This window comes from Chelonoidis abingdonii, chromosome 8 (assembly GCF_003597395.2).
Source record: "Chelonoidis abingdonii isolate Lonesome George chromosome 8, CheloAbing_2.0, whole genome shotgun sequence".
NCBI classification, from domain to species: domain Eukaryota; kingdom Metazoa; phylum Chordata; order Testudines; family Testudinidae; genus Chelonoidis; species Chelonoidis abingdonii.
This window is the reverse complement of record NC_133776.1, coordinates 103,201,383-103,212,107: the sequence shown is the minus strand read 5'-3', so window position 1 is coordinate 103,212,107 and position 10,725 is coordinate 103,201,383. Positions and strand designations below refer to the sequence as shown.

Here is a 10,725-nt window from a genome sequence, read left to right as displayed (position 1 = left end):
AATCACCACAGCTTGGTGAAATAAATACAATTTTTTAAGATACCCCATGAAAACACACTCAACCTTTCTCCTATTACACCTGTGCAGTTCCACCCATCACACAATATACAACCATAGAGCAATGGTTAGAAATACATTATTGGCTGAGCTCCTAAGGAGCCTTTCCTTCACCTCTTTTGTTCTGTTTTGTGGCCCACCTGGAAAACTGCCCCCAGCCCGTGTTATCAAAGCAGGAGTGTGGCAGGGCAGTGTGTGCACTAGCACCTGTGACCAGCAGGCGCTGCTCACACTGGACGCGTGGCCCTGCAGCCCTCTCAAGTGCACCTGTCCGGAGTGCACCCTGGCGAGCTACCGAGGGAATAGCGGTTCTGGGGGGGGAGAGAAGCTTTCGAGCCCCACGAGCTCTGTCTCGCTGATACCCCGACGGGCCGGGCTGCAGCCCCCCTGCCCGTGCACTGGAGCCCGGGGGCACAGGAGGGGAGCAGGGAGCGGGTCGGGGCCAGTCACCGGGCTCCCCCAGCCGCACTGCTCGGTGTCGGGGCGCTGTGGGGCCGGTCCCTGCTCGCTCTGCCCTGCGGAGCCAGCTGCCGCCTGCCCCTGCCCCGCAGCGAGCCGCGGACAAAGGACTCGCCGCCCGCAGGGGACGGACAAGGCAGCCCCTGTGCGGGGCTGGGGGCGGCTCACCCGCCTCCCCGTGACCCCGCCCGTGCCGGGGAGGGCCGGCGGGGGGCGGGCGGGGAGCGGCGGGCCGGGCCGGGCCGAGCCGAGCCGAGCCGGCGAGGGGCTGGGCCCCTGCGAGCGGCGGCCCGAGCCGGGCACCATGGCCGAAGTCGGAAATTCCAAGCGGCTCAGCAAGCCGGCACGGCGGCGAGCTCCGGCAGAGCGTCTCGGAGGCGGTGCGCAGCTCGCTGCTGCTGGTGAGCGCGGGGCGCTCGGCGGGGCCCGCCAGCGCGGGAGGGGGCCGGCCCCGGCCCCGGGCAGCTCCCCCGCGCGGGACGGGAGGGGAAGGGAGGAGCTGGCGCTTGTGCTGATCCGCTAAGCGAGCCCCGGGCGGGGCTGCCCGGGTTCCCCGGGCCCCGGTACCCGGTACCCGGGCGTGCCCTGGGCTCGCACAGCGCAAGTCAGCCTGGGCCAGCCGGAGCCCGGGTCCGCCCGCGGGCACAGGGGGCCCTGGTTCGCTGTGCCCCCAGCCGGTGCCCTGGAACCACCCCGCCAGCCCGGGGGGCGAGGGGCGTGTTCCCGGCTGCGCAGCCTGGCAGTGGGAGTCCTGGGCAGAGCCCAGCCTGTGCCGCCCGCTTGGCCAAGCAGCTGCAGTCTCTGGAGCCGGGCAGAGCTGGGTGACATGCTGTTGGGACGGGGTCCTGCAGGGCGACTCTCCCCAGAGAGCCCAGGCTTCGAGCCGGGCACGGGCGTGGAATGACCAGTGTCTCTTCTTCGCCGTCCCCAGGCTGGGCAGGTTTTCTAAAGGTTTGTGTGGTACAGGGGCCAGTAGCTCTGCCGCGGCTGGCGGGGGCCCATGTTCAGCTCAGCTGAGGGCCGTCCGTCCGTACTGCAGTGTCCCTTCTCTTCCCGCCCTGAGCCCTACCTCTCATGCAGGAGCCGCCAGGCTGGATGACACCAGTGGCCCAGGCCATTGAGCCCAGCATCTCAGCTGTGATAATGGCCAGATGCTTTAGCGGAACCTCTCCTTAGGCAGAGGTGGGACAATCTGCCCCCACATTAGATTTATAGCTTCTAAGGCCAGAAGGGACGGCTGTGATCTTCTAGTCTTGGCCAGAGGAGTCCCCTGAAATCATTCCTATCTGATCTAGAACAGATCTTTTAGAAAAACAGCTGGTGTCTATTCACCCACCCACCATGCACTCTCACCCATCTCCCCCTCACCACTATCCATCCACCCACTGCTGCACCGCTGTCTCACTGCAGTTCCCCTCTCTGGTGTTGGCTACGCTCTGACTGGGAACTCTGTGGGGCAGAGCCTCGTGCAGCGAGGCCCCACTTCCTGATGGGGGCCCTGGACACTATCTCAGTACACCCAGACATCAACCAGGGCCACCTCCTCCTGCCCCGCCGGGCACTCATTGTCCGTGGGGGTGTCAGGGAGCCTGCCCCTGCTCAGCACAGGGCTGTTTGTGTCCTGCTATGCATGGTGACTCCTGGGTGGTTGTTGCAGGGCCAGGTGTGAGTTGAGGTTGTTTCTCCCTTGGGATGGAGGCTGCTGTGAGGGAGCTGGTTAGGGGTGTTGTCCATTGTTTCCAATGGATTGTGTGTGTTTGTACTTCCAGAGCCACAGGTAGAACCCAGGAATTCCAGCTCACAATGCTTCCACCAGCCCTAACCCATTACACCCGCTCCCTTCCCCGAGCTGGGGATAGAACCCAGGAGTTCTGGCTTCTAGCCTCCCACCCCAGCCCTAACCCATTACACCCGCTCCCTTCCCCGAGCTAGGGACAGACCCTGGAAGTCCTGACTCCCACCCACTCTAAACCACTACGCCGCTCCCAGAACTGGGATAGAACCCAGGTGTCCTGACTCCCAACCCCTTGCTCCCCCTCCTGTAACCCACTACACTCCTGTCCTCTCCAGGAGCCCTAATGGTCAGAGAGTGACTTACATCCTCAAGCTCCCTCTCGGACCTGGTTTGCAGCCCCCCTGCTCTGCAGGCCTCTGTGGAGCAGCCCAAGCAAACGCCAAATGGCCTGTTAGTCTGTGTGAGGGTCATAGGAATCGGCACCATTGTGACCTATTCTCCTCATGGTTACGGATTGGTATTTCTATGGTGGGAGCTCCAAGCGGTCCCCAAAAGGGAGTAGGGCCTCCTTGTCCCGGGCACTGAGCGAACATTGCACAGAGGTGGTCCCTGCCCCAGCCAGCTCACAGCCTAGGATCGATAACACGCAGCAGTGGTACAGAGAAAAGGAGAGTGCTAGCAGCAGAGATCCCTGCTCCCCACTGGTATAAATGGGGAGTCCCAGAGACAATGGATGAGAGAGGAGAAGAGAAAAAATCCAAGTCCCTGAGCCAGTAATGATGTTCAGCACCCATCTGGCATGTTCTTTGTTTTCGTCCCCACCCCCTTGGCTCACATGCACATACACACTCTCCCCGGGCTCACCTCTCTCTCTCTGTCTTTCACACATACGTGCCCCAGAGCCCATTAGTGCATCTTCGGAATTGGTTTGTGTGTTCACAGCCAAGTGAGGGGGGTGCAGGCAGTTCGATTCCACAGGGCTTGGACCTGCTGTCTCTGCAGAGAGCCCAGCTCCTGATAGCTGAGCAGCCAGGGGTAAACAAAGTCAAGGCTGGAAGTTGGGTCTCCTGTAGGGGGGCATGTTGCACTAACACTAGGTCAGAACCAGAGTCCCAGGCTGAACTTGGGACAGTCCCATAAACTGAAACCACCTTCACCTGGGACTTGGCACTCTGCTTCTGGCTGGGAGCAAGGCCCTTGGTTACACCAGGGGAGGGACTATTCCGCTTGCCTCCACGTCTCACCTAGCTTGGGAGGGGCTATCGCCCATGCTGCCCATAGCGATCAGGAGGAGGAAGAGAGGCAGAGAGCAGAATGTGGCCGGGAGGAGTGGCGAGGGGAAAGCCTGAAGGGCGTTAGGGTGAGGAGGTGCTGAGAGGGCAGGGGAATCGTCTCACAGGCGGGAGCCATAACATCTTCTGTGCGTGCTGATGACCCAGTCTCGTGTACAAGCAAAGCCCAATGTGGAGCTGCTTGGCTCACACTGTGCCAATTGGGAATGGTGTGAACGCACTTACCTGGCCTCCTCCAGCACTAAACGTGTGAACAACTTTCCGAGGAGATTCTCATCATGGGCTCAGAGTGGCAGGATCTGCATTTGAGCGCCAGCACCAGCAATGGTTCATTTTAGCACAGCGATCCTGAGGGACTGTAAAAGGCGCCAGTCCTGAGAGCTGCTATCTTGGAGCACTGAGTAGGTACAGCATGGGCCGGGGCAGTGCCTGCTTCCTGACACAGCCCTCTGACTGTGCCTAGCTCAGCAAACCTGGGGCTGATCCGGCACCTCAATGACTATAATCCTAGGCCTGTCTGAGGCCGTCAGCCAGGGAGGTAGGGGAGCCAACTGGCCTGAGACCTCACTGTCACATAAACCTTTTTGGATGCTCTGAACCAGGCTAGATGCAGGCTAGTGACCGTGGAGTGTAAAGATCCACATCCTGTTACCCATGCCATCAACCATCCAGTGCCGTGCAGTTATAATGCAGGAAGTGAGGTTTAGCCAGTCAGAGCTCTCAGCTGAGTTCAATACTCCCACCCAGCACAGAACAGCCGAAGGGATGCCTCTTCCACCGGCTGCTGGGAGAATTTCTGTTCGTGAGCCCTTGAGTAATCCAGTCTCTGAATCACTGCCCTCCCTCGCTGGTCTAAGCAGCTGTGACCATCTTCAGATCACTCTTAGCACTTAACCACCGTATGGTGCCATAAAGGACCGTCAAACACAGGGACTTGGCCCATTGTCCACCAAAGCTGACAGGAGTCTTTCCAGCAAGCATTGGTCAGGCCCCAGAATAGAAAATACACGGTGCCTTAGAATTAAATTTATCCTCCTGCGTGGGTATGCCAGGGAGAGCCTAATTTGCCTCCAGCACTTGGGGAATGTTTCTTTGTCACATGGCTTCTGCAAATAGGTTTAAAGGCAAACACCTGACTGAGGGTTACAGAGCACCTGGCACTGGCTGCTGTCGGGAAGACAGGGTACTGGGAAGTGGATCTGACCCTGTAATGGCCCAGTGTGGCCGTTCTTATGTACAGAGCTTTTAGCAGCAGGAAAATGGTCTGGTTTTATTGCAGAATAACACTGCCCAAAAGACGACATAACTCCAACTTGACAGGACTGCTGAGAAATACCCCTGTGCAGTCTAATCTCTGTGTCTGTCTCATGTTGTGTAATGTGTTGGTTAAACACCACCCGTAGTGCTCTTGCATTGGTGGATTTTAAGGTGGTATTGTTTCCATTTTCACTTCTAGTGAAGCCTAGCTAGTAGGGGGAGAGTTGGAATGAATGTTGTTCCTTTTGTTGTGTGTGTGAAACAGGGTGAAATTCTGCCTCAGCGAAGTCAATGGGTGTTGTGCCATTGCCTTCAGTGGGGTTGAGCTTTCACCCCAGGCCTGTGAAAGGGAGGAGCTGAATACTGCACTAGCCATTGTCAGTTGTAATTCCAGCTTCCTTCCCCAGCTCCTGCTCCTCCAGTCCTGGGCTCTTATCAGCGCAATGTGGTAGCAGTTCTGGACTGGGCGAGGCAGGTGGGGGATTTTGCCCTTTTGGCTAGGCACTAGGATAAGGCCACCAAAGTTATTTCTACTTGTGCTGTGAAATGGGCTGTAATCCCCGTCTCTGGAGGCGAAAGGGTTGCCCGCAACACAGCCTGGGACATTCATAATCTTGGTGGCTAGGATAGGACAGAACAGAACTCTCAGTCCATGTTATTTCACCTCCTCTAACCCTTAGCCAGCATATGGAACCTGCATCTCCCCTTCCATAACTCTGGCTTCTCCGTGTCTCTCACACCACACAGCAGAGGAAAACAGCCATCAGGGAGGGGTGAGAAAAAGAGTCTGGGGGAACCCCCATGCCAAGGCAAGCTGGAATCCTTAAGAAAAAAACTCAAAGAGCCCTGACTACTCTGAGCATTGCAGACATACGGAAACTCTTGTTCTTTCTGCAGGCTTGAGGATTTTCACACAGCTGTAGGGCGCGATTGAATCAGTTACAGCCTTTACCATTCCCTGGGTTTGCCCAGCTGTAAATGAGTGGCTGGATAATTTATGAACAAGGTCACTCTTTTCATGCTCTTGCTGTATTTAGTTAGTGGTCAGGCTGTGGTGTACATGGCATGCGATGGCAGACCGTGCTGCTTAGGGAACAGCAGGGCTAAGCTAAAGTGCTCAGCGGTTCAAACCGCTCTTAACCAAGTGGTTGGTCATGAAATAAATCTTGGGGTCCCAGACAGTAACATGTTGTGATCTAGGCTGCAGCGTCACACCCAGGGTGTAAAATGAGAACACCAGGCGGGGGGGCATTGTGGAAGCCAAGCCGGGACACAGGGACAAGGAGAAGCCTTGGTCTCATGCGGGCAAGGATTGTTTTGGCTGAGCTTATCTGTCCTACAAATCATAAGTGCTAGTATCATAGTATCTAGGGTCTGTCTTCCCCTCTGTGATCAGGGTGAGTCCCCCAGCCAACAGGGAAGGAGAGACTGTTCTGGCCCAGCCTGGCTCAGTGCTGTGAAGAACTGCACACAGGAAAACCTGCAGACAGCTGTGGGAGCACAGGGTAGAATTTGGGTACTTCTGCTGTAGGAGTTATAGGGAGACGTGGATCAGGCTTGCCAAGCATGGTCTGTAGACAGGTTCTTGCTGACCGTGGCAGTGGCCTCTGTGTGCATCTCTTCCCCGCTTTGGAGCACATGAGTCTTGGCTTCACCACGGGAATAGTGCTGGCCATGGCAAAGAGCCTCCCACTTAGTTTAATAATGTAAAAGTCCCCAATGGGAATAGGATCCAAAATGCTGCACCTGGTGGCATAGGCAGCAAAGGTACAGAGCTCTGCCTGAGGAAAGCACATCAGCTACCCCAGGTAATCTCCTTCTCTTTGTGAAAGTGAGACCATCGTGATTTCTGCACCACACCACCAAGTTCATGCATCTCATTCCTCTTGTGAACACTAGTGTATTCGAAAGGAGCAGAGCCTCTGCATTACGTCAGTGCAGGGATGGGGGAGTAGATTTAATGGCTTCCAAAGGTGCTGTCCCGTGTAGGGGGGAGAAGTAAAATATATTATCAGGAAAACAGGAATTTGGGCAAATATAGACAAACTGTTTCCCTGACAGTGTTGCCAAAAATAGTCATCTGGTGGCAATTTTAACTCTGACAGTGTTACTCCTACTTTTCGTTCTGTCACGGAATGAATTGAAGATCCAGTCAGTACGTCACCTGAAGGATTTATAAAATAAACAGGTCATGGGTGTAATACAGCATCTTAGCTGAAAACCAGCAGCTGCACCAACACGTTCAGAAACATCAGCCAACCTCATCCTCAGTCTATGGTGCAGTGCATCACCTAAGCACGCCTGGGTGGTCATGCACACGCGTGTCTGCACACACACACGTTTGTGAAAATCTCTGCTGGCAGAGGGCTGCGTGGGTTTTTGCCAGATTAAATAATGCATCTGCTCTGTCAGGTGCTATGTAGATGCCTGAGATGTGATCCCTGGCCCCTAGCTATTAGGGAACTGGCAGAAAGCCAACGGAAGGTCATTTTCACTTGATCCAGTCTGGGCTCGGTTTGTACATAGGGCTCAGTTTCCAACAGAAACAAAGTAAGAGACAAAAATGGCCCATAATGGTGGTGTTAGAGAGGCTTTGACTAGAGGCAAAAATGATTTTATTTTTTCTTTGTGCGTCTCTTTCAGTTTAATCTGTATGATTGGCTGCAGAATTTACACTCATTAGACAGTACACGAGAGAGCCTCTCTGCAAAGAAAACAGCCTTCCAACGGCATAAACCCTTGTTGTAATAACCTAACCCCCTATGAACGCCGACAGTGCTGGCTGTGTGCTATGCTGGTACAGACGGATGAGCGGACGTGGGGTCTGCCCTGAAGGATTTACGGTCTGAGCAGTCACTACACAGGTATAATATTGACAGCAAACTGCTGCATTACAAAGGGTGAAATCCTGGGCCCGCTGAAATCAATGGGAGTTTTGTCAGCCACATCAGCGTGGCTAGGATTTCACCCACCCCCTACACATCAAAATAACTAGGGCCACATTTTGCCACCTTTACTCACTCTGAGTAACACCTTGCTCCCGGGGTGGTCCCCCTGACATCCATGGGGTGACTCGCAGAGTATGGCCACTCAGAGACCTGGATTCAGGAAAGCGCCGAAGCACATGCTGAAAGTTAATCACATGCTTTCCTGGCTCAGGGCCACGGTGAGTTAGGGTACTGGAGAACAGCTCAACGTTAGTCATGTGCTGTTTTGTGCTTTCAGGTGATTTACTCCACACAGATGGGTAGTTTTGCTCTGGCCTCCCAGTTCAATCTGAGCAGCATGGGGCAGAAGGGGTGTAGGAGCACTGCAGAGGTGTGAGTGAACGCTGCTAACATCACATCACCCTAGTGCCGTTCAGCATGGGTCCCACTTCCCCCCACCTCACCTCCGAAATCCACCAATTGGCAAAACCCCTGGCTACTACCACCACCTTCCCTGGCCTCCTGCTTCCCCCTCACAGCTCTGCCCTGTGTGTGGGATCGAGGCCCCTCTCTGCTACTGCAAGAGGTTGCACTCCCAGGCTGCCGAGGCGGGCAGTAGGCTGGTGGGTGGCCATGATGGTGCAGGACCCAGTGAATGGACCCTTGGTGGGGTTTTTGGAAGCTGGGGCCAGTTCTCTAAAGGTGCTAAACCTTATCCCTGACTATCACCGTTTTCAACTTGCCCCCTGGAGCTGAGAACCTGACTCTCCTGGCTGAGAAGAGATCTCGCCCCAGCGAGCCTTTCTTCTCTCTGCTGGCTGCATTCACCTGCTGAGTTTTGGGAGGGCACAAGCCCGCCCACTTCTGAAGGCCCCTCCCCCAGCCTAAGGGGAGGAGCTACAAACCTGAGGTTCAAGCAACTATGGGGGACAACTAGTGAGAAAGCAGGGTCAGGAATGAGGGTACAGGTTCAAAAGCAGGGATCCAGAAGGGGACACCAAGCAGAGAACCCCAGGCAGTGCCCACTGCGGCCTTTTGGTTAACAGCTGAACATACTGCTGCTGGCTGATGCTACAGAGAAGAGAAATGGTCAAGGTGTACAGCCTGAGTAATGTCCTCAGGTGGGCTTGAACCACCGGCCTTTCAGTTAACAGCACAGTGTGCAGCCCAATCATGCCACAGAGACACCTAAAGGCACCCACCGTCCCCTATTTACTAGGCAGGCATGTTAGGCAGCTTAGCCCTGGCTGCGTTCACGTGAGCAAGCAGAGCACTGAGCCTGACCTGAGTGTCTCACCACAGCTTCTTTGAGAGAAGGATTTGGGTCGGCTGCGGTTCTCTTCCACCTAGGGACAGGAGAGCCTGGGCCCTTCCCACCCCTGCACGTACATGTCCCATCATGTTTTGCACCCAGGATGAGATCTGAGCGTTGTTTTGAATGGCTGAAGGCTCTAGAACACCGATCCAGGCAGCGGGTGCACACCGGTGAATTGCTACTGACGGGGTCTGAACAGACTGTTCCTGTTAGTGAAAGGAAGAGGTTACAGGGCTGACTCTTCTCCTTGCTTCTGGCTAACGCTGGTGACTGTACCGTGCACTGATGAGAAATTCTGTTCTGGATTGGAAGCACCCAATAGCCAGGGAGGCGCTTGGATCTGGGGTGTTGGTCCAGCCCATTGTAGAAAGTGGGGCTATTGGTAGAGTCCCCCCAAAGTTCGAGGGTGTTCAGACCCTACGTGCTCAGTTCTAATATAAGTTGTGGTGGCTTTTTCGGTGTTTCCTTTAAAGCCTAGCACGCTGCTTTATTATCTCTAACAGGGTTGCAAAATGATCTCATCATCATTATTATTATTAATACTGGCAAATATCTTGGCAAAATAGTGAGAATCTTTTAAAATCTCTGTGGTTGGGCAGTGCAGTTCCAGTCCGATAAATTATTTGGACACTAACCAGCTTTCAAGTGCAAGTGTTTTCAGATCTCTGGTTAATCCGTCTCCTTGCTCCCATTCTCTCCAGAGCACAGGAGCAAACTCACACGCCTTCCTGCTGCCTTTCCAGAAATGCTGGGAATTCTCTGTTTCCCTACAGCTGCCTCCCTCTATGTCCGATCTGGCTTCGTTTTCTCATTACCTTAAAGATACCAATCAGCACTCTCCCTTCCTGGTCCCAGGGTCCTTGCTCACAGCTCAGTCTGCTCTGTCGGGCACTCCCCTGGCTCCTGTTGTTTCTCTAACAGTGTCTAGTCTGTTCTTGCCGGCCCTTTTCTCACTCTCATTGACTCCTCTCCTGATGCCACGTGAAATAGCTTTGTCTCTGGCCCTATTAATTTCCTGCTGATCTAGCGATGATTCAATATCAGAGCTCTGGGGGCTTCTCGGGGGAGCAACTGCAGAGGGGAAAAGATTCTCTCTCTTCCAGGGCAGCTGTTGCACAGAGTTTAGTGCCCCAGCTCTCTCATTCTCTCCTGTTCTCCCAACGTACCCGGGCTCCAGCTGCTTCTGGCACCTCTCCCTTAGCCTCCATGCAGCCAGCCCTAGGCAGCGCAGACTGAGCCAGCAGGTCCTGCCCATAAACCCTGGTGCTCTGCTCCCGAACAAAGGAAACACAAGCAAAACCCAAGTGAGAGTAAATCCTTGATGTGCTGTGGCCACTACCTCGGGCAGGAGCAAACAGCTGCTGGGCCCCCATGTGATTTTCAGCGCTCAGGTCGTCTGAGCCCAGTGGCTTGAGCACTCGGGGGTGAGGGGCAAAGGCCCCGGTTGGCTTTCTTGGGAACTAGAGAGGGCCCTGCCCTGGGTGAGGGGAGGAGTGCTCAGCTGGTTTGTTGAGAAGGGCGGAGTTCCTTGGAGAAGGTCGTGATCAGCTGAACAATGAGGTGTCTGTGGAGGGATGGTTTAAAAAGGAAGTGATTTACTAGTGTCCGGTTTGGGTCCAGTTCCCCACTCCCTGCTATCTCAGTAATCGCTTACCCCAGGCAAAGCAGGCGCAAGCTGCTGCA

The 10,725-nt window shown here is 55.0% G+C and overlaps 1 protein-coding gene across 4 annotated transcripts in view; it reads left to right on the top strand.

The window, feature by feature from the left end:
• Nucleotides 1–731: 731 nt before the first annotated feature.
• Nucleotides 732–10,725, top strand: part of DOCK11 (dedicator of cytokinesis 11) — a 124,305-nt gene continuing 114,311 nt past the window's right edge. The window contains exon 1 of one of the 4 annotated variants that reach the window (XM_075068909.1): nucleotides 732–917. The gene's annotated coding sequence lies outside the window, so the exon portion shown is untranslated. The remainder of the gene's footprint in view (nucleotides 918–10,725) is intronic. The other 3 variants (XM_075068907.1, XM_075068910.1, XM_075068908.1) reach the window with 3 other exon arrangements.